At 57.5% G+C, this 23,185-nt stretch overlaps 1 long non-coding RNA gene across 4 annotated transcripts; it reads left to right on the top strand.

Annotated features, from left to right (window-relative positions):
- LOC106506585 lies at positions 14,822–21,021 on the top strand. 4 transcript variants are annotated; one of them, XR_002339666.1, is made up of 3 exons: positions 14,822–15,619; positions 15,929–19,211; positions 19,438–21,021. It is a non-coding gene; the product is annotated as an uncharacterized LOC106506585 (long non-coding RNA). The 4 variants fall into 4 exon arrangements; XR_001301984.2 differs by having other exon boundaries at positions 14,822–19,211; positions 19,834–21,021; XR_002339665.1 differs by having other exon boundaries at positions 14,822–19,211; positions 19,706–21,021.

Genomic DNA, 23,185 nt, shown 5'->3' with positions numbered 1-23,185 from the left:
AATCATCAGAAAATAAAAAGCGTGATTCATACAGAATATATGATACTTTGCCACTTGAAGCTTTATTTTTCACCCTCATAACTTGATCTCCAATTATTTGGTCTTTTTTTTTTTTTTCTTTTTAGGGCTGCACCTGCGGCGTAAGGAGGCTCCCAGGCTAGGGGTTGAATCAGAGCCGCAGCTGCCAGCCCACACCACAGCCACAGCAACGTGGGATCCAAGCCAAGTCTGTGACCTACACCACAGCTGACAGCAATGCCAGAACCTTAACCCACTGAGTGAGGCCAGGGATGGAACCTGCAACCTCATGCTTACTAGTCAGATTCTTTTCTGCTGCGCCACTACGGGAACTCCTGTTTGGTCTCCTTTTAATTCTTCGATAGCATTAAACATTTTTTTACATAAAGATTCCGAATGTTATTAGCATAATTCCTGTATCTGTCATAATTTTGCAGCTGTAAAATAAAGGAGTCTTGTTTTTTATTGCTTTTCCTAACTGTTCATGATCACTGAAGCTTTGAGCTAAGTCTTAAATTAGGTAAGTCCTCCCACCTGGTTCCTCTTTGTCAAAACTCTCTTGGCACCTACGTCCTTTCCCATCTAAGTTGCAGAATCACTTCATTCCTATCCCCCAAAAATCTGCCGAGATTTTTTGTTGAGATGGTGTTGAATCTACTGCTCTGTTTGGGAAAATCAGCGTCGTCGTGACATTGGTGTCTATCCCTGAACGTGGTATAGCTCTGGTTGGTTTAGGCTGTCTGATTTTTCCCGGCAATGCTGTGTAATGTTTGCTCCTCTCATAGAGATCTTACCTCTGTTTTTCCAGTTCTGTCCCCAGGTGGTTTGCTTCGATGCTGCGGTAAACGGCCCTGTCTTTTGAGTTAGCTTCCGAATTCGGTGTGTCTGCCTCACGTGCTTCGGGCCTGGCTCAGTCCACGTGTGCGTTCTGAGAGGCTCTTCGTGCTTTCCCAGCATTTTCCCCACTGGCGGTCACACTCCCTGTGAGTGAAGGCGGCGTTGTTCTTCCTCCCCAGCCCCCGGGCCTTCTGTGCTCTGACCACCACGTCCAGCACGATGCTCGGCAGAGGTGCCGCCGCCTTGTCAGCGTTAGCAGTCTGGGGGGAGTGTTCGGGCTCCAGAGTAGCTGGGGGTTTTCACAGGATCCTTCAGTAAAGCTGAGCAAGTTCCCTTCTAGCCCCGTTTGCTGAGGGTGTTTATTGTTTGGCAAAGCTCCACCGTGGAGCTTTTCTCCTTGATCCTGTTGCTGGGTTGGGGTCAGTGGATGGACAGCCCGACCTTGTTTTCCTGGATGAGGCCCCTGCGGATCATACTGCATCGTCTCTGTTTTTAGTTCTGTCTTTCATGGTTATTTCTCAATCTGTGGGTTTTAAAAAAGGAATCCCACTTTTTGGTGTGATATTTAAAAATGACTTGCTTAACCCAGGGTCCCAAATACGCTCTCCTGGGTTGTTTTTTTTTTTTTTTAATTAAAGTAGAGTTGATTTACCACCTTCTGTCAATTTCTGCCGTCCGGCAAGGTGACCCGGTCATACTTAGACGTGCATTCTTTTTCTCATATTCCCTCCATCATGTTCTATCACAAGTGACTGGGTCGAGTTCCCTGTGCTGCACAGCAGGACCCCACTGCTTATCTACCTGAAATGCAATGGTTTGCATCTACGGACCCCAAACGCCCCGTCCATCCCTCTTCCTCTTCTGTTTTCCTTCGAGAAGTCTCATAATTTCCCAGTTTACATTTAGGTGTAGACGCTGCTGTGAGCTGATGTTTTACATGACGAGAGGAGTGTGTGTATAGTTATGTATGTATAATGTCTCCTGTGGCACACGTTGCCAGCCACCTTACTGAGAGGCTGTCCTTCTCCACGGAATTGCCTCTGCGCCTTCGTCAGGGGTCAATCGACGTTATGTGCCTTTGCATACACGCGCTGTCACGTCTGGACGCTCTACCGCCCGTTATCCATCCATTCTGCGCCATCTCGATTCCTGGGGCCTTAGAACATGTCTTGGAATTGGTTAGATCTGAGCCCCGAACTTAGCTGTTCTTCTTGAAAGTGGTTCCAGCCGTTCTCAGTTCCTTCTGCACATGAATCTTAGCGTCGGTGTGTGAATTTCCCTGGGAAAACCCTCTGCATCTGGATTGGCGTCGTGCTGCGGTTACGCATCGATTTCGGAGGAAATAATATCTTCACGTTACTGAGCTTTCGATCCATCAGCATGGTGTCTCTCCATTTATTTAGGTTTCCTTCATTTCTCTCAGCAAAGTTTTGTGGTTTTCCAGGTATAAATCTTGCATATCTTTTGTCAGATTTACCGCTAAGTGAGTACTGTGTGTACATGGTACTTCACAATGTCGATTTTTTCTTGTTTACAATGGAAGTGTAGTCGATTTACAATATTGTGTTAGTTTCAGGTGTACAGCAAAGTGACCCAGAGATGTGTATACACTCCGATTCTTTTCCGCGATAGGTTATCACAAGGTATTGGACATAGTTCCCTATGCTATGCAGGAAATCCCTGTTGAAAATGTCTTTTTTTTTTCTTTGCTTTTTAGGACCGCACCCGCAGCATATGAAAATTCCCAGGCTAGGGGTCAAATCAGAGCTACAGCTGCCAGCCTACACCACAGCCACCACAATGCTAGATCCGAGCCACATCTGCGACCGACACCACAGCTCACGGCAACACCGGATCCTTAACCCACTGAGCAAGGCCAGGGATCCAACCCACATCCTCAAGGATCCTAGTCGGGTGTGTTAAGCGCTGAGCCACGGAGGGAACGCCCAGAATACAGTTTATCTCTAACACACATTTCGGGAACTGGTGCTGGACTGACTAGCTTCCCTGGCAAAGTCTGGTGCCTTTCTCATCAGGTCTGTAATTTCTGGGTAGAAAGACAGATTCTCTGCCAACAAAGACAGCCTGCCTTCAGCTGCCTTTCATTCCCTTCTCACTGGCTGGGCTCCGGAGGACGCTTTGGAATAGAAGTGCTGACTGCGAGCAGACCTGTCCTTTCCCGCCCAGGCGTGACGCGTTATCCTTCTGTGCACGGTCACAATCTACTTGCAAGCATTTTGCAGGAGATCCGCGTCTGTATTACCCAGGATGTGGCTCCTTTCCTGTGATGCCCTGTCTGGTATCAGAGGGATGTTAGCCTTGAGAAAGGGTTCTTCAGTTCTCTTGGAATTTCTGCACGAGTTTGCGTGGAGCTGGCATCATCTCTTTAAATGTCTGCTGGAATTTCTCGTGACGCCATCTGGGTATGCCGTTCTCCTTCTTGGAGGGTTTTCAGCTTAGAGTCCTTTCTCTAATGTCTCCAGGGTCGTGTCTGCGGGTGCCGGTCACCCTCGTCTTTCTCTGAGAAGGACACGAGTCACGAGATGTAAGGCTGCTTTCGATACAGGACAACTCACTTGAGGTCTGACTTTAATTACCTCGGCAAAGGCAGTTTCCCAGTAAGTTCACGCAGTTTCCACAGGTCCTGGGGGCGGGACTTGGACATGTCTTTTTGTGGGGACATAGTCCAGCCCACTGCAGCCAGCTAATCTGGGCAACTTGGGCAAAATCCACGAATAGGTGCGGAAGGTAAGATACAGCCGTGTTGCCTCCATGTGGCCTCTCTGGCCGCCCCTCCATCACCCCGTCCTGGTCAGGGCTCAGGGCTCCCTGCCTGCTGGGCTGGGGGTTATCACCTCCGTGGCAGCGGCTCCGACAAACCCAGGTCCCAAAGGATGGCGAGGAAGCCACGCCTCCAGTGCTGGGAGGCTCCCCTCGGGTCCCAGAGTCCCTGCGCCTGGGCGGGCAAGTTCCCCGCTCTCCTTCTCATATTCGCCTGGTGTTATAGGGAAGTTTGCCGTAGGCTTCTCACCATGAAATGCCCGGGAACCAGTTCTCTGCAGAGATGCTCGTGGTGAGCCGTGGGGCAGGGGCTGCCGGCCGGTTCTTCCAGGACCCCAGCCCGGGCCCAGTGGGGGGACAGCGGCCCAAGTGGCAGAGGGGACGGCGGTGAAGGCGTTTCTAGGCTGTGAAGTGTCGCCGAAAGCCACTTTGTGCTTATCCAACCCGTCCAAGTCCAAGGCTGATAAATGCCGGCCGGTCGCGACGGCTCGCACACATCCTGCCTTGTCCAGTGAGCTGGGAGGAGTCCTTGCCCCTGCGCTCAGCTGAGCGTCGCGGTCCACAGTCCAGGACAGAAACACAGTCCAGGACACAGGGCCCTTACCTTGGTGGCTCCTTAGGGAAGTCACGGCTCTCTGGGCGTTGCGCAGGCCCCGGGTGCTGGGCGCGCTGCTTCCCTGGTGCACAGGTCCCAGCACACGTGGGGCAGGGCTGGCTTCCGGTTGGACGCCCTTCCGAGCCCTCCCCTTCCCGGGCCGGGCCTAGCGCGGGACGTACCCACGGAGTCTCGGTTGCAGGCGTCCAGCTCCCTCCAGGGCTGCGGCCGGAGCCAGGCTGCCTGGAGGGGTCTGACTGGCATCGCTGCCCCGCCTGTGTTGGTCTGGTGCCCTCGGCACCTCTGGCACCAGGGTGAGGGCAGGGTTCCCAGAACCAACCATCCGGAGGCGGCAGCGCTGTGAGCGGGACAGTGGAAGCCTCCCCGTGGGTGTCCCCGTGCCCCTCTGCCTCCCGCAGCCACTCCTGCTCTGCACAGCCACTGTCCGCGGCGCCTGGCCACTCAGGGGCCTCTCCCTGCCGACCCCTCTGCTGCTCAACTTCCTCCGCGGCCTCCCAGGTGCCCCGGAGTCTCCGTCCCCCCGCTTGGCAGGTGCTCCCACACCCCCACCGCCGCGGCGCCTTCTCCCGGCCCCCTCTCCTCTCCTGGCCTCTCTTCCCCACCCGCCTCTCCCCTCGGGCCAAGCAGGGTCATTTCGCTGAGGGAAACACTGAGGCTCTGATGGCGGCCAAGACCCGAGCCAGGACCAGTGAAGGCCACAGGCTGTTTCCAGGTGTCTTTCCTCCTGCTCGTGTGTGTCGCCATGGGCGCTGCCCTGTGGTCCCCATCTCTGCAGGGGCTTCCAGAGAGAGGTCCTGTTTTTACAGCCCTGGAGTCCAGATAAGGCCACTTTCCTCAAAGATACCGGCCTTTGAGACGCTTCCTAAGGACCCGGACTCTTGACAGGGTCCTGTGTTTTCCTGGGACTGTCGACTGTCATTCCGTTTTCAGGTGTCCCGCTGAGACGCCGCCGGCCGCCGGAAGCCCCTTTGACGGAGATGCAGGTTTACAGGGATTTCGAGTCTGGCCTCCCTTAGCAGTGTCACCTGCTCCGTTTCCTTTGGCCTGAAGAAGATGATGCTCCGTGTGGAACACAAGCTGAGACGCGGCTCTTCCATGGGCCTCTGTGCAAACGAAACAGATTCTGAAACTCAGGCACAGCTTCTTCACACTTTGGGTTTGCAGAACAAATGTTTGCATGTAATTTTGCTTCCTAAAATGTCAAGAAAAGCACAAATATGAAAACATGTTCTCAAAGGAGTGATCTTTTATGAAAAAAAAATTGCTTACAGTATTTCTTTCCAGTTGGCTTTGAGAAATACTGTGTCAAATTATTTTCACAAAGTTGCAAAGAGATTCTTCACTCTTCTGAAGAGGGGTGTCTTCCAGAAGGAGGAGATTCACCTTGAGGAGGGGGCCCGAAGTCAGGCCACATCCAGCCTCACCTCCTTAGTGACAGAACAGGTGTGTTTCAGAGGGAAGCACGGCCACCCAGGATAAAGACTGCACTTCTCAGCCCACCTGCCTGTTTGCTGTGGTCACATGATCAAGTTCTGGCAGCAAATGGAACCCCAGCACAAGGTTTGTGGAACTTCTGGGAAGTGCCCTTAAGGAGAGGGTGCCTTCCTACCGGCTGGAAGGTGAATGTAATGGCCGGAGCTACGGCATCCATATTGAGCCATGAAACAACATTTGGGAATGGCAGGCATGGTAGCAGAGCAAGCAGAGAGAAGAGCCTGAGAAGGACCACGTGGAGGGCGCTCCCGACCCCGAGTCGCTGCCACTGGCCTTCAGGATGGTGAGAAGAAGTAACCTTCTATCTTTAAGTTGTATTGTTCTGGGTCTTTTTGTTACTCGCAAGTGAACTTAATCCTAATGAATATACAGGCCACTGGGGATGCTTGGATTGAAAAAAGCCCAAGCAAATAAAAAAAAAAAACAACAAAACACACCAAAAATCCAACTTCCAAGCAAAGCCCAAGGAGATGTGTTTTCAATCTTGTTGTGTTGAAATAGATTTAAGTGTTGCTCTTTGTGTATCAAATTAGACTTAGGTATTAATCTTTGTGTATTGGGAAAAAATGGAGTTTCTGTCATGGCGCAGTGGAAACAAATCTGGCTAGGAACCATGAGGTTTCTTGTTCGATCCCTGGCCTCACTCAGGGGGTTAAGGATCCGGTGTTGCCGTGAGTTGTGGTGTAGGCCGGCAACTACAGCTCTGATCAGACTCTTAACCTGGGAAGCTCCATTGGCCGCGGGTGCAGCCCTAAAAAAGCCAAAAACAAACAAACAAACAAACCCCAAAATCTTTGTGTATTGAAATAGGTTTAGGAAGCCCCCTTCAACCCTCCAGATGTGGCTATCTCCTGCTTCCTCTTCCATCCCCCCCTCTGTTCTTGTCCCATTTTCTATAAGACTTTTCGGCCTGTCCGCCTCCACCCCTTCCCAGCCACTTCACTCCCCGGAGCCCACACGGCTCTCCCTTCAGGAGGGCCTCCTGCCCTTGGTGGCCCGAATCCCTCGGACCTCAAATCTCTAGAGGCTGTGGGACATCAGGGCGTGTTTCTCAAAGGCACCCCCTTTGCTCTAAACTCCTGAGGCATCTTGTGTGCATGAGACTATTGTCTGAAAGGAAAAGAGAATAGACCCATTTGGAGAACCGAAGAGTTTCTTCTAGAAGGGTGTAGGGGCGTAGCCTTTGTATTCATGATCTAACTAACCCCTAATTCATCCTAGGCTCTGGCAGGAGGGGGAGCTTGAGGCGAGGATGTGGGACTGTCCCCTCCTGCATTGTCACGGGTGGGCCCAGCAGGTGCGTGTGGGAAAGGGGTGGGAAGGTCCAGAGCTTGAGGGAGAAGTAACTGGTGCCGGAGGCGGGGCGGGGGGCCTCCGAGGAGGGGTGGGCCTTGGAGCGGCTCTGGAAGGAGGCCCGGGCGGAGAGCAGCGACTGCGGAGGTAGGAACGTCCCGCTCTCCTGTCTGATGAAGATCAGGGCCAGCAGGGTTTGCAGCGCGTGGTACCAGGGGCGGTGGCGTTGGTGGGCGCCCACCAGCTCCCTCCTCGGGTTCCTCCCAGGTGAGGGGCTCAGCGGGGGCGGGGGGGGCGTAGGCGCCCCTGGGCCTGCCGCTCACAGCCTGCGCCTGCAAGCGCACCTGTACCTGCAGGCAGAACTGGCCCTGTGACACCTGCTCTCACATCCTCCCACCCCCACGGATGGCCCGGCTTTGGGGGCCCAGGGTTTGCTCTGCACACGTGGTTCCCGCGTCAGCAAACAGGGTGCCCTCGCCTGAGCGGAAGCCCTTGGTTTCCGAGAACAGACGCAGCAGCGCGTCACCTGAGCCTCCGCTTCGGGGAGCTGGTCCCAACGGGGTGTGTGTGTCTATTTCCAGCACTTGGATTGATAAGGCCGAGCACGCGTATTGGATCAGAGGTCGTTTCATAAGCCACTTGATATTAAAGACCCGGTGAAGAGGGCGCCCCTCGTCCGATGAGGGGCGGAAAGTGGCTCTTGTGCGAGGGAAGGGCCTGCAGAACCTGGCGCATAGTCCCCGGTTCCCGGACGGGGCCTTCAAGCAGAGTTGACACAGCCCGGATTCCACTTCATCGTGTGTTTTTAGAAGGGCCCATATTGGGAACGTGCAGTGAACACCCCAAACCCAAAAGGAACCTAATTCTTTGGGCAGCGAAGAGGGAGCCCTTCCTGACGGCTGAGAAGGGCCAGCCCCTCCGTCAGGGCCCCGGTGTCTGTGGTGGGCGGCGGTGTTTCCCGACCAGGAGCTCAGCAATCCTCCTTCTTTCAGGCTCAGAATTCGGGGCTGATCCTGGAGCCCCTCGTGGCCATCGATGAGCCCACAGCTGGGGCAAGTCGATCCACGTCCCAAGGCTCTTAGTCACGTGCGTCGCACTTGGGACACGAAGGCAGCGGAGGGGGCGGGAGCGTGGGTTCGGCCGTGACCGCGGGAAGGCTGCCCTCCCTGCCTCCCTCTCCCGCCCCGTCTGTGAAATGGGCTGAGGATGAACCTGCTGCAGGGTCGTTGTGAAGCTCCGAGCAGGCGGAGGTGAAGGGCCTGGAAGGGAGCCTTCTGCTGCTGCTGCTCCGAGGCCCTCGCGCTCTCGTGGCTCCTCTTCCAGAGTTGGTGCTCTTTGCACAAAGAAGCGGGAACTCAGGGCACAGGGGAGAGACTCCCTGAAATCTCGGCGGAGTTTGTCGTGCTGTGGCCGGAAAACACACAGCATCGACGTCTCCCAAAGGTCAGGGACCTGCTCCCGGGTCTGGGCGAGCTGGAGCCCGGGCCAAGGTGGGGTTTTGCAGGGACGCTGGATGCGGTTTCTGCGGCTAGTTTCTAGCGCCGCTGACTAGATTCCTGGGGGAAACGCTGCCCAGTTCGCGTGTCTCCGCGGAAGTTCTGGTTCTCGTGGGCTAAGGTGGCGTCTTCCGACATGGGCGATGGCGCCGTCCTTCTGAAGAGAGGTGTCCCCTCGCCCACGTGCAGTCGCCTGGCTCTGCTCCGACAGTGATTGTCACCTCCTTCCTTTTCACCTCGTGGGCTTGCTACCGTTTGACCCTCGCCATCTCTGTGCACACCCTGCCGGCCGGCGTGCACGGGACGGGATGTGCATGTGTGAGTGAGTCACTCACAAGGGGACTGGAAGCCAGGCTGCCCACTGGCCTCGGGGCGGCCTGAGTCTTGGGGACCATTTGCCAAGGGGGGAGCTTGGATGAGTGAAGAGCGGTAGGGAGCGGATGCATCGAGAGGCTTATGGCAAACACACCTTCACGTCGAAACAGCAAAACCTGGACTCACAGAAGGCTCTTTTTTATTTTATTTATTTTATCTTTTGACTTTTTAGGGCCATACCTGCGGCATATGGAGGTTCCCAGGCTAGGGGTTGAATCGGAGCTGTAGCTGCCAGCCTACACCACAGCCCCAGTGACGTGGGATCCGAGCCACGTCTTCGACCTACACCGCAGCTCACGGCAACGCTGGATCCTTAACCCACTGAGAAAGGCCAGGGTTTGAACCTGCATCCTCATGGATCTTAGTCAGATTTGTTAGCCTCAAAAGAAACTCCAGAAAGCTCTTTTTTAAAAAATTCAGTTTAAAAACTTTTTTTTTTTTTTTAAAAAGCTCTTTTTGTGGCTCAGCGGTTAATGAATCTGACTAGCATCCATGAGGATGCAGGTTTGATCCCTGGCCTCGCTCAGTGGGTTAAGGTTCCAGCATTGCTGTGAGCTGTGCTGTATGTCTCAGACACAGCTTGGATCCTGCATTGCTGTGGCTGTGGTGTAGGCCAGCAGTTACAGCTCCGATTTGACCCCTAGCCTGGGAACCTCCATATGCTTCTGGAGTGGCCCTAACAAGCAAAAAGCAAAAAAAACAAATCTTTTTATTGAAGTGTAGTTGACTTGCAGAGTTGTATTTTAGGTGTATAGCACAGTGATTCAGTTACACATGTACATATATCTTTTCTTCCAGATTCTTTTCCCTCGTAGATTATTACAGAATACCAAGCAGATTCCCTGCGCTGTATAGGAGGTCCTTGCTGTTTATCTGTTTCATATAAGCCGTGTGTATCTGTTCATCCCAAACTCCCAATATATTCCTCCCCCAACCTAGCCTCTTCAGTAAATATGAGTTTGTTTTCTATGTCTGTGAGTCTATTTCTGTCTTGTGTATGAGGTCTTTTGTACAATTTTTTTTTGTTTTGTTTTTAGGGCTGTACCCTAAGCATATGGAGGTTCCCAGGCTAGGGGTCTAATCGGAGCAGTTGCTGCCGACCTACACCACAGCCACAGCAACACCAGATCCGAGCTACATCTGCAAACTATAACATAGCTCACGGCAACGCTGGATCCTTAACCCACTGAACGAGGCCAGGGATCAAACCTGCGTCCTCATGGATACTAGGTGGGTTTATTTCCACTGTGCCACAGCAGGAACTCACTGCGTCATTTTTATTAGATTCCACGTGTAAGTGCGATCATAAGACATTTATCTGTCTCTGTCTTAACTCACTCAGTATGCCAATTGCTAGGTCCACCCATGTTGCTGCAAATGGCATTACTTCTTTTTTATGGCTGAGTAGTATTCCATTCTGTATATGTATCACATCTTCTCCATCCATTCCTCTGCTGATGGTCAATTCGGCAGCTTTCATGTCTTGGCTGTTGCGAACAGTGCTGCTGTGAACACTGGGGTACACGTGTCTTTCTGGACCACAGAAAGCTCTTAATAAATGTTACCAGTCCCGAGTGGACTTCTCTGAGGTGTAAAATCGGGGCCTGTCTCTGGCTCAGGAGCTGTTCGGGATTCATGACTGTGCGTCCATGTCTACACTGCAGCCTCTTGGGAACGAATTGCGCTGGAGTTGTGCTGTCTTTTTGTGTCATTATTGTTTTAAAGCCCAGGTGGTTTCCTGTAATGTGTAAATGTGCTGTGACTTCTTCCTCAATACGGGTAACTCACAACCCAGATGTCAGGATGACGACAGGGCTGAAGGCGGCTCGTTTGAATTCTGATTCCACCCTCCCTCCCTGGAGTCTGTGGGAGCGGCTGCCGCCGGACCCTGTCCCCCTCGACCCCTGCCCGGAGACTGACATAGGAAACCACCACGCACGTGGCCCAGCCTCGTGCTTGTCCCGTCCCCAGGAAGTGAGCCTGGGGTGGGGCGGGGTCAGAAGCCGCCAGGACAGCCCAGAGGGACCTGCCTCCTGCCTCCAAAACCGACTGATGTTAAGCTGAATGTCAGTAGGCAGGAGGATTTGAGGAAGCTGCCTTTTCCCTTTTTGAAAAGACATCTGGGGAGTTCCCTCGGTGGAGCTGTGGGTTAAGGATCTGGTGTTGCCACAGCTGTGGTGTGTTGCAGCTCAGATTCAGTCCCTGACCTGGGAACTTCCAGATGCCGTGGGCTCGACAAAAGAGAGAAGGAAAGAAAGGAAGGAAGGAAGGGAGGAAGAAAGCCTGCGGAGGAGGAGCCACGTGCGGGGTGTTTGAGGAGAACTTTTGATGTGTTTGCCACATGGCTTATTGCTCTGGACAGTAATTATGCCACATAAACCGTTTGGGCCACTTCCTCCTCCCTGGCTTCCTGGAGTCGTCCCGGGCGGGGGTGGGGCAGGGCAGGGCAGGGGCACGGCACTGCCCGGGGCCAAGGACGTCCTTTCCCTGCTGCTGCATGTCCACGAGGAATTCCTACAGTGTCCCCTCGAGTGGGGTGGTGCCACGAGACCCATCCTCCAGAGCAGGAACCCCGTGCAGCCCCTGCCTCTGCTCCCCCAGCTATTTCTACAGCCGCGGATGAACCCGGCAGGGGTGAGATGTGACAGTGGGCTTTCTTGCCGAGGCCCCCACACTGGGAAACTGGATGGCTCTCCCCACGCACAAAACGGTGCCCGGTGGATTTAAATTCCCATGATGTAAAGCAGGTGTTTGCTGTCTGATCAGTTCGGTGTCAGCGCTTAGAGAGGCGAGGACAGGCCGCCTGGGGCCCAGGGCTTTTTCTGCGCTGGACTGGATCCCAGATGCAATCCCTCGTCAGATGCCCTGCCTGTGACGGGGGCCTTAGGGCCACAGGGTCCGTCAAACAGCGCGTCCTCTAGTTTATCCGAGTGGAAGACATACTGAGAGCATGTGAAGCAGTCAAGTATTTTCAAAGGGTCATCCAGAAGGAGTTTCTTTCCTTGGAATCATGTTCCACCTTAAGCTGTGAAACGCAGTGCAGTGTGGACCCGTGTAACACCCTGCCACTCCCCTTTCTTTCCTGGTGAGTTCCTCAAGCTGTGTGTGCCACGTTTCTCAGGCTCCGATTTAAATCTTTTATCTCTATCCTTGGAAAAAAAATGTATTTTTAGCTCAGTAGTAAAGAGTGTTTCTAGGAGTTTCTGTTGTGGCTCAGCTGGTCAAGGACCCAGGGTTGTCTTTGCGAGACTGGGGGTTAGATCTTTAGGGGAGTTGCCTGGCTTGGTGGCTGCTGGCCCTGGGGTGGGGAGCCCTGGGGGAGGGCCTGGCCTTTGGCCTCAGCTGCAGGACCTTCTCACCCGGCCCAGCCTGCGCTCACCAGGCCCCGGGAGCCCCAGGGACAGCAGAGCGCGCCCTGCGAGAGCTCTCTTGGGTCACAGAGGTCCACGTAGGCCCCAGGGCCTGGAGGGGGGGGTAGGGAGGTCCCGAGGCCCGCAGCTCCTGCCACAGCCAGGACCTCATCCAGGGAGGGGGTGCCCCCCAGGCCTCCTCCCGCATCCCAGAGAACCATCTGGAAGGGCCCAGAAGAGGGGCCGTGACCCCTGAGGGGACAGCCCCTGGGGTTCCTGGGTGTCACTCCTTACAGCCCACGGACGGGAGCGCTGCCCGGTCCCCTCCTGGGGCGCTGTGACCACAGGCACGGCAGAGAGCGGGCCGACAAGGGGCAGAGGCTTGTCTGGCTGAAGGAGGGGAGGGTTTTTCCTGGGAACAGGGGACTGGTTTGTCCCCTCTTGCAGAGGCGCGGGGCCTCGGGGCTCTGCGCTCAGCCCCCTCTATTCTAGGGGACCTCGGGGACGGTGGATGCCCTCACCCTTGGCTCCCAGGGAGCGACCTCTTGGCCCGGGGGCTGCCTGCTGCGGGGTGACCCTGTCCCCATGGTCTCTCCTCAAGCTTCTCTCTGGGGCTGCGTCTCCGCAACACCGCCTTGGCTCTGCCTCACTCCTGTGTCCCTGAGCCACGCCAGACACCCGGGCACCCCTCGCACGCTTGCCAGTCAGAAAACTACCTGGCTTTGAGGATCTGAAAGGGACGGGGCGGGGCTGGGCCCCTGCCTGCTTCCGGGGTGTGGACCGGCCTGGGGGGTGCAGCCCAGGGCAGGGAGCCACGGTCCCAGTTTGGACTTTGCCCTGCAGCCTTAGCAGGTTTGCAACGTGTTGCCATTTCTTTTCTTATTCTAAACAAATGCTAAGGTCATACGTAGTCTGTTGTAAGTTTATGCTTTTTCCTTAAAGAAAGGAGCTGCAAGTTCCAGGCCCCACGAGCCGTGGAACAGCCACCTCCCCCAGATCCGAGAGCCGTGTGCGTGGGAGGGCCCTGGAAACCCGATGGCTTCTCCCAGTGGGATGGGCCGAGCGAGGCCCACGGGAACCCGCCTGCCTCAGCCGCCGCTCTGGGGACGTCCCCCTGGTGGCTTTGTCACCAAGGTCCCATGGAGAAGTGTTAAAATGGTGGTGTGTGAGCGGCTGGAGTGGCACGAGCCAGCCAGGTCAAGGCCAGGTGTGGACAGGGGACGGTGTGAGAGTCACAGCCTGGGCGGGCGCTGGCCCTGAGCCTCTCCTCTCTCGGCTCCGCCAGTGTGGATGAGGGCACCGCCTGTTGCCCGCAGCCGGCCGGGCCCTGGTCATGTGTCCAGGTCGCGTTCCGAGCGGGGCGGCCTCCCCACGGGCTGACGGTCTCTACCTGCAGGTCACAGCGCCCAGGCCTGGGCCAAGGAGACCGAGCCATCAACAAACCCGGGGAGCTGTGGCCCCACCATGGCCCTGCCAGCTGCACATGGTGGGGCTGCCCCCGGCGTCCGCCAAGGCCCCCTTGCCCCTCAGCCCCGACCTCCTGGAACCCTCAGGACGGGGCTGTCCGGGAGTCACCCCCTGGTCCCTGGCCCCCCTTCCCGACCAGGGACGCCGCCCACACCCTGAAAGCTGCTCTCCCACCAGCCCAGCCCTGCTGCTCGCTCTGGGTGCCCAGCTCTGTGTTCCTGGTGTGGCTTGGTGGCAGTTGCTCCTCACCGGCTCACCGGGTCCTGTCTCTGCGCCAGGAAGCCGGGGACAGCGCGGCCTCAGGGCGCACCCCCCCCCAGCACCCCGTACTGCTGCTGCCACCGCCAGGTGCTCTAACCAGCTACTCTCGGGGGGGGGGGGGAGCAGCAGCGTGTTGGCACTGGGGCTTCTGATGAGGCTGGCGTGGCGGCCCCGCAGGGCACCTCTCAGGTTGGAGGGGACACATCTGGGCCCTGATGAAAGTGGTCCTGGTCCTCCTGGCTCCAGCTTATGCTTCTCAGCACCGCTCTGTGTCCTCAGGTTCAGCACCCCCGCCCCCACGAAGTGGGGGGCAGAGTTTGTTCCTTTCATTCACTGGCGGTTCCCTGCCTCCACCCACCCTTCGGAGGCGGTCCTGAGTAAACGGATCAGGAAAAGAATGGGTGTGTTGAGGGCGAGCAGAGACCCGTGAACGCAGCCCAGCGTCTGAACTGTTCACCTGCCGCGGCTAAAAGGGCAAATTTCCTCGTGTATATATATTTACCACGAACGAATGTGCAAAGTGTGACCTTAAAGGGAACAGACTGGAGGTTTTCTCAACCACTCTGGGATAGGGAAGAGTTTTGTTGGTTTTTTTGTCTTTTTTTTTTTCTGCACTTGCAGCATTTGGAAGTTCCCAGGCTAGGGGCTGAATCAGAGCTGCAGCTGCCGACCCACACCACAGCCACAGCCACAGCCACATGAGATCCAAGCTGCTTCTGCGCCCTATGCCCCAGCTCATGGCCACACTGGATCCTTAGCCCACTGAGCGAGGCCAGGGATTGAACCCACAGCCTCAAAGATACTAGTCGGGTTTGTTACCCCTGCGCCACAATGGGAACTCCAGCTTTTTATATTTTTAATTTAAATCTCAGTCTTTGAATTTTATTTCATGTTGGAGAGTAACATGATCCTACCAATAAGTTATTTTACTGCTCCTGGTGTTTACGCGAGTTTAGTTTTAGATGCAGCTTGGTGGGTGTTCAAGCGCTTTCGCTTTCAGAGTTGAACTGGAGAGAGCGCGCGTCTCCGTTGTCCTGCTGGGCTTCTGGCGGCGTCAGCACCGCTGTGGTTCCCCTCTTCCGCGGGGTGTACGGTGTCAGCAAAGGGATTCTTTCTGGCTGGCCCTTGGCGCGGGTGGTTGGCAGCCAAATGCGAGTGTGAAGGGCAGGTTTTGATCTCCGTTACTCCCTTCAGCTTTGTCGAAGGCGCGTGAGAAAGCAGAATTGACCCCAGATTCTGGCTCCACCGTGTTTTTATTTCGGGTCGAACCGCAGGGACCCTGGCAGGCAGGGAGCTTTCAGCACCGGCATTTTGGTGACGTTGGGAAGAAAACCACGTTCCCCCGAAGCCGGAGTTTGAGGAACAGCCGCCCCACTTTCCCGCCCAGACTGTGCTGTGCTGTTGACCCAACGCGACACACAGATCCCTCTGTCGCCCGCTGGACACTGGCCAGGCGGCCTTTGTCTGTGGGGGAGAATCACTCAGTGCGTGAAGCCAGCTCAGCCCTGGAACCTCAGCGCAACAAAAAGCCTCTGTTCGCCTTGCGCCGGGCTTCACGCAGAGGGTCCCGGCCCTGCCCCACCGCGGTGGCCGCCTCGAAGACGTGCCTGGAGAGCCAGCCCTTTAATTAGGTCAGCCCGTGGGGGGCAGAGGGCACCCCATGCGGGTTCAGTGGGTGAACGGGCGGAGGAGGCCGTCCCAGGACTTTCTCCAGCGGCTTCAAGTTCACGAGACCCTCCCTTCACGTCCAGCAGCCTGGGGCCCAGGCTGAGTTTTCAGGGCAGGGCGTCGGCGCGTGTCAGCGCGAGCGGTGCTGAGAGGCTGAGGGGCTCCCCGTGACTCAGGACCGGGAGCTCGGTTTGGGGGAGCCCTCCGTTCCTGCGGACTTTGTGGGATTGTTGTATTTGGCTCTCAATCCTCTTCTTTTTTTGGTTTTGAAGCCCGAGCTGTTGGGACGGTGCCTGGAAGGAAGAAGAGGGTTCCCTGACTCTGGGGGGCGAGCGTGCCCAGGGTGCGCCCGGGAGGTAGACGACACAGCCAGGGGGCCCGGGGCCACTCTTCCCCTCCCCCAGGTGAGACGGCAGCAGGACGCAGTCACAGGAACACCCCTCCACGCAGGGCCACAGGGGCATGCGGTGGTCTTGTTTGGACAACCTGCCTGGCAGGCACCTGAGGCTGGCTGGGCGGCGGCTGGTTCTTGGCGGTCTTGCCAGCCATCGTGCCATTTTTCTAAGCTGTCTTGGCTTTCAGTCCAAGCAGCATGGTTCCCGGGAGGTGACAGGGCTGCCTCTCAGGGGTGGAAGCTCTGGGCCGTTTTCAGAAAGAGAAGCCTGCGCTTCCTGCTTCTGTCCTGGGTCGCGTCCCGAGTGTCCCCCCACCCCCCGACTCCATCTCAGGTTTCACGTTGTTCCCTTTACACTTTCCCGCCTCTCTGAGGCTCTTTGGCGCCTGCGCCTGCGTGGTTTTCAGAGGTTCCTAACTGAGCGCAAACGCCAGGCGGGTGTTCTGGAGGCAGGAGGGTGCATTTTGAACGTAGCCTTGTGGGGTCAGGTGGGTGGGGGAGGAGGATGGAGGCCGCGGAGGAGGTGACAGTCGCACCTTCCACGGCCAAACCCAAGTTCTGCGCACCCAGCGCGGGGGTGCAGGTGTGGACAGGTGGGTCCCTGCGTGTCCTCAGCGGACGGAGGCCGGGCGCTCGCCTCCCCGCATCCTCTCCTGTGGAGAGACCAGCCTGGTCCCCCTCCCCGACCAATTTTAACCTTTGCCAATTTTAACCCAGATTTTCAAGGCTGCAGGCAACACGTTCATCCGAGCTCCCCCCGGGGACGACCCCCAGGGCCTGGTCAGAACCCCATGCAGCTCAGGCCGCCGAGCTTTTTAAACCGCCTGCTGGTGTCATGGGCTAAGCGTGTCTGGACCGCTGTGCCGGGAGCACGCTGTCGCCCGCTCTCTGCCTTTTGAACAGTCTCCGACGGTCTTGTCCACACGCTGCAGGAGGGAGTGGCCGGCAGCGTCTCGGGACCCCAGCAGCATCCCTCCTCTGGCCGCCAGAGTGGACGTGTCCGCCGGGCTGGGTGGAGGGCCTGGAAGGCCATGGCAGTGCCCCGTCCTCCAGGTGTCCAGCTCCACCTCTGCTGGATTTGGCTCCGAGTCTTTCCCGATCCGGCCGCTCAGGGTGCTGTGTGCTGAGCTAATATTTACTGAGGCGGGACCCGAGGTTCCTCCTGGAAGCAGCTCTGTGGTGTCTCCCTGCGGAAAAATGTGTGAGCCGGGCCCTTGCCCCCCCGCTGCCCCCGTACACACGTCAGGCTTTGGTGTTCACAGGGGTCGCCTGCTCCCAAAGTGACTTGCCAGCCCTTCTTGTTGGCCTTCCCACAGTTGCCAGTTTGAGACTGTGCTTGCGAGAGCCCAGGGCTTCTTACTGTGGGAGGGAGGCCGGAGCCGATCGGAGCAGAAGGACGAGCTGCCGGTAGAGACCTGGCAGGCCTGTGTTACTGCGAACGACGGGGTGGCAAAGGTGGGGCCGTGGTCAGCCCATGGTCAGCGGGTCCAGGCGCAGCTGCCCCCTCGCTCCGTGTCTCAGTGCCATGAGCCTCAGGGTCGCATCGCTGCAAGGAGACAGTCCAGGTCTGAGGGACTCGGACCTCTGTCCCCCTACGTGTCAGGAAGGGTAGACGCGGCAGAGACGGCGGGCTTGCAAGCCCCACAGCTCGGGGGGGGCCAGCCCTGTACAGGACTCTGTGGCCTCGGCTGGGGACCACGGGGGACAAGCTGGGTCCTGGCTAGTAGCAGGTGGCTGACCCCCCAGAGATGGCCCAGAGGGAGGACACGGGGCTCTTGAACAGGAGAGGGAGCGTCCGGGTGAGAGCGGGTGCAGGCGGGGACAGCCCTCGGTGCTACAGCTCTGTGACACCCAGACCACGTGTGTCCACAGCCAGACTGCATGCAGCCATGGAGCCTCTGCGCCCCCATCCACCTCGAGCAAGGCCCCCATCTCCTGGGACCCTGCCAGGGCACCTGTCCTCTTGGAGCTGGGAGGCAGCGCCAAGCTCTCTACTGGGGTTGGTCGTTCCTGGACGAAGTCTCCAGAATCAGAGCTTCATAGCTCCTTTCCTGGTGGTGGTCGGGGAGGGGGGCAGTGTGATGAGTCAGCTCAGCCCCGGAGGGTCGGTGGGGTCAGTGGGGCTTGGGGGAGGGGATGTGGCGCCATCCCTTCCCCTTGAGCAGCAAACGGGAAGTTCTTGTTCACAGCGTCAGCTGACTCCTGGGAACAAGCAGCTCGGGCCACGCGCTGCTGACCAGGGCCAGGATGTGGGCGTGGCCACACTGCGGAGGGCGGCTGGGGCTCGTGGCCTCGTGCCCTCCCCACTCCAGACCTGCCCCTGCAGGGACACTGCACCTTCAGCTGCTGGACCCGTTTCTCTTGGCAGGCAGCGCCCCCCTCCGTGTCCGAGGGCCCCGGGAGCCCTGCCCAGACCCAGGCGGTCCTGCCTGCTTCAAGAACCTCTCCAAGACCCTGGGCTTCGGGATGGGGCTGCACTGAGTGGGGCTTTGGAGGACTTGGGTGGGCCCTGAGCTGCTGTCTGGGGGCCCTGCCAGTGGGGGTGGAGGGAGTGGGCCGGTGCTAAGGGAGCCCCCAAGACCTGCCTGCGACACCCCCTTCCAACCCCGTAAGGGGGATGGTCTACCCCCAGACTTCAAGAGAATCTGGACCACGGATCTTTCTGCTGTTGGCTCCCGAGCTTCTGTCTTCCTTGACTGGACCATTTACGCAGGGCCCCAGACGGCAGCTCAGGGCCCACCTGGTTCACCCAAAGCCCCGCTCAGTGCAGCCCCATCCTGCCACCCCTTGAAACCTCTGGGACAGGGGCCGCAGAGCTTGGAGCAGTCGGAAGTTTCCAGGCCAGGGATTGAGGCCGAGCCACGGCAGTGGTAACACCAGATCCTTAACCAGCACTTTGTCCTCCACGTGAAACCCGAGTGGTACCTCGCTTTCCTTGTTATTTTAACCAGGAGCTTCAGCTACGTGAAATAAAATTTGTATTTTCTGGCAAGACGAGAAGAAAAAATTCCAACATAGCATTTGTCTCTGCCCGTTGGCCCCCTGCCTGCCCCCCACTGGGACTGTGCGTCTGCATTTACGCATCGGCCAGACCTCCCCCAGCAGCAGGAACACCTGCTCAGCTTCTCCGGCACCAGTACCGACGGGACGGCTCCTGAAAGGTAACCTTCCTTCCTTTCAAGGTCATGATGACCCAGCACCTTGAACTTGCAGGTGGGGGTTGGGCAGATGGTCCGTGTCATTTATGGTACAGCCTCCGCCACAGAAACCTACACGGCTCTGCCTGGACCTCTAGTGGGAGGGACAGTTCTCAAAACTTTCTGAGAGGCTGTTCCTGGGTTGTGACCCTCAATTTGGCTCAAATAAAATTTTCCACTTCTTTCTTAGATGGACTGACAAATTGTCCTCCATATCTGTGACATAGTAACCGTAGCTGTGGTAACGAACAGCGTCAGAATTCGCAAAGTGGTGCGCTCGTTACCTTGTTGGAGTCCTGGCGGTGGGGGTGGGGGGTTGTCACCTGTTCACAGGTGAGGGGCCTTGACTCACAGGGGCTGAGGACTCATCGCCCTGGAGCTGGGGTTCGGGGAGCACCACACGGTGCTCAGAGGAGGCTGTGGTCGGGCCCACCTCCTGTTCTGTTTGTTTATTTCAGAATATTCCTTAAGCCAATCTCCCCATAAGGTAAATTACACAATCAAAATAGTGTTTGGAACTCCTACGCCTTTGAAGAAATTCCTCAAAAGAGAGTAGAATGTGGAAAGTCTTGTCTTAATCCCCCAGAGCCTGTGGACGGCAGCGCTAAGACGCCGGGACAAAACCTCTAACAAGTTAAGGTTAAAAGTTCTGCGGAAGAAGAAGATTCCCCGGAAAACGATCACGGCTGGATGTCCCTCAGAAGGTCTGGCAGTCGCCGTCCTTAAGGAAAAAGGGGGTCTCCTCTGCGGGCAGGACCCCCAGGCTGCGGGGGGCCTTCCCGACCAGGCCCTGTTTGAACCTCTCTGGCTTTTGCTGTGAGACAGTGTGATTCTGAAGGTGGGTTTCAGGCATGGCTTTCCCCCGCATCCACAGGGCGGATGCATCCCAGCTCTGCTGCTGGCGGGGATGAGCTCACGGCACCATCGGCACCCATTTCTGGTGGCCCTGCTGCCAGACGGTGATACACTAGGTCCCGGGCTCCACGTCCCCTGCTTTCGTCCTGGCAGGGCCACGGGAGCTCCTGTCGCTTTGAGGGGGAAGGTCAGACCCAGGAGTGACGTGCTCTTGGCTGAGGGTCTGTGTCAGTGCACCACCGTTATACATTCGGGAAGGTTCCTTCAGCAGAAACACGCATGAGACACGGCTAGGGATGGACAGGATGAGGGAGACGTGGCCCGAGGCCCAGGGAGCCCAGCCTGTGTCCCCAGGAGCAGAGGCTCGGGACTCGCTCGCTCCGTGTCTGGGTCTCGGAGAACCAGCGCTACTTCACTGGAAACGGTGAAGGTTCGTGACAAAGGACCGTTTCCTCCAGCTGATGACACGAATTCCTAAAGAGGAGAAAACGCTGGCCTTACTTATTTGGCCGCTCCTGGGTCTGACCCCCCCCTTGAAGCAACAGGACGGCCCCCCTCCCCCATGTTACGAGTGGAGCCACCCGCCCCCACCAGGCACCTGCAGAGCCACGGGCGCTCGGAAAGCTCCGATTTTCCATTTTTCTCCACGACATGCTGTGGCTGCCCCATGCTCTCCTGCGTGCGCGGCTCTGCTCCCTGGATGGATTTGGTCACGTCTGTGCCGACACTGCAGTTCCCTGACGTCCCTTCTTCCTTGGGACGCGCTCCTCATCCTCCCATCTTCCTTTTGTCAAATATTTCTTGGTTATTTCTGTAGTTTACTCCTCCATGGGAATGTCAGAGGCCTGACTGTTGGAATTTTGATTTAAGTTTCTATAAATTCTACAAATTACAATGGACGTATTGAATTGGCCCGTTACACGACTGCGTGTTTCCGTTCATGGACATGGTATAGCTTTCCAGTCGGTTCAGTCGTCTTGTTCCGGAACTTCATCCTCCTGCCGTGTTTCCCTAATTAGGAGGCGTGGGACCTGAGCTTAAAGAGCAGCTCACGTTTTACAAGTGGAGGGGAGGCGAATTCGCCGGAAGATGGGACCTAACGACCGCTTCCTTCCGAGAAGGACCGTCACGGGTGCCCGTAAGGCTGTCACATTCCCTTGTGCCCGGTGACTTGGGGCTGCCCAGGTCTCAGGTTCCTGACTCACCCTTGTCACAAGGCCCCGGGTGGCAATGCCTGGAGGCGGGGGGCGGGGGAAGAATGTGTGTGTTTGCTCATGTAAAGCAAACCTGACCCTAGAAATGACACAGGGACTGAGGGTGAGAACATGCGTTTAATTAATTAATTAATTATTCTGCTTTGGGGCGGCCGCACCCACGGCATAGGGAAGTTCCCAGGCTAGGGGTCAACTCGGAGCCACAGCTGTCCGCCTTCGCCACAGCCACAGCAATGCCAGATCCCTGACCCACTGAGCGAGGCCGGGGATCCAACCCACGTCCTCTTGGATACTAATCGGATTCGTTTCTGCTGAGCCACAGCGGAACTCCTGAGCACACGTCATTTCAAGGTGAACTGTTGTTTGTGGGTCTCCTCTTGTCTCACAGGAGCCTGGAGGCAGAACAGGGACAGTGCTGTCAGCTTGGCTCTCTGGCCTCTGACCCCTTCCTGCATCTAGGGAGCCTGGCCCTGGGGACTCATAGCACAGGCGTGCCCCTCAGAACCCAGGACGGCATAGCCTGGGGGCCCTGAGGCTCTGGGACCCACCACTCGGGACCCCCTCCTGCTGATCACCACTGGTCAGCAGACAGGAAGGCTGGTGGAGGGAAGATTCCACATGCACATGGCCAGGGACCCCCACGGGCCTCCCATCACCAAGGGGCCACATGGCCCTGGGCTTCCCGGGCAGCAGGCCCTCAGCCCACCCCACCCTGAGAATTATGTGCAGAGCAGAATCCTTGCCAGGGAGGGTGGCCAGGGTCCAGCGTCCGAGGCGGGACCTCTGTCCAAGCTGCTGGCTCCTCTGCTGGATTCGGGCCTCCCGCTTCCTTGGTGCTCATGTCCTGACCCCCCCTGGAGAGTCGGAGGGCCCCCGGGTCCTCCCAGTGGCTGGGGAGTGAAGTCAGGCAGGGTTCTTTGCAAGCACGAGCCCTGCCACGTCCACCTCCTGGTCCCCAGCAGCTGGAATGTGACCTTTCTTCACTGGGAGAAGTGTGATTCGGCAGATGTGACCAAGTTACAGATTGGAAAACAAGGGCGAGATTCCAGTGGCCCCAGGAGAGGCCGAGGGCGTTAGCGACACCCAGGGTGGGGCCACGTGAAGACGAGGCAGGCCTGGCGGCCTGGCTGGAGGAGGCGGGAGGAGGCTGCCTGCAGGTCCACTCCCACCTCCAGAACTGGGCTGCCGCTGGAGCCCCCGTGTGTGGGCGTTCGCTGTGTGGCCACCCTGGACACTCAGACCCTCACCTGGGGGGCCTGCCCCACACGGGAGGGACCGTGTAGGACGCTGGCTGCCTCCTGTGGGCAGAGTGAGCCCTGATCCTGCTCTCTGCTGGCCTGGAGTCCTGCACCTGCAGTTACACACGGGTGTTGGCGGCGGGGGTGGGGGGGAACGCGCTGGGCTCCTCGGAACCACAAGGGCAGGAAACTGCAGCCCCGCTGCACCCCGTGGGCCACGCTGTCCCAGCCTCCTCTGATGCCTGCTCTTGGCTCAGGAGACGCTTCTCCCCTGACCGGACCACCTCCCTCTCATCCTGCATCCTATTCCTGTGCTTGGTGTGAGCTCAGGTCCCCATCCTCGGCTTCACCTGCCCCTAGTGTCCCTGCTCAGGCCAGGGGACCAGGACCTGCCCTGGAGCACGTGGATGTGGGGCGAGGTGGGTAAGTGACGGGGGACTCGGCGGCAGCTGGCCAGCTCCTGTGCACCTGGCCCTCTGTCCCTCACGGTGAGGCGGCTGTCTCCGACACAGTGTCTGGCAGGTGTGCGTGTCCTCCTCCGTGTCACCAGCAGCCTTGCCAGATTCTCGCGACAGTAAAGCCTGCACACATACCTGGGACCCAACCAGCGGCGTCAGGAGGAGGAGGTGCC

The sequence above is a fragment of the Sus scrofa genome, chromosome 16 (genome assembly GCF_000003025.6).
Source record: "Sus scrofa isolate TJ Tabasco breed Duroc chromosome 16, Sscrofa11.1, whole genome shotgun sequence".
NCBI lineage: Eukaryota > Metazoa > Chordata > Mammalia > Artiodactyla > Suidae > Sus > Sus scrofa.
Note: the sequence above shows the minus strand (reverse complement) of the source record. Positions and strands in the feature narration are given on the sequence as shown.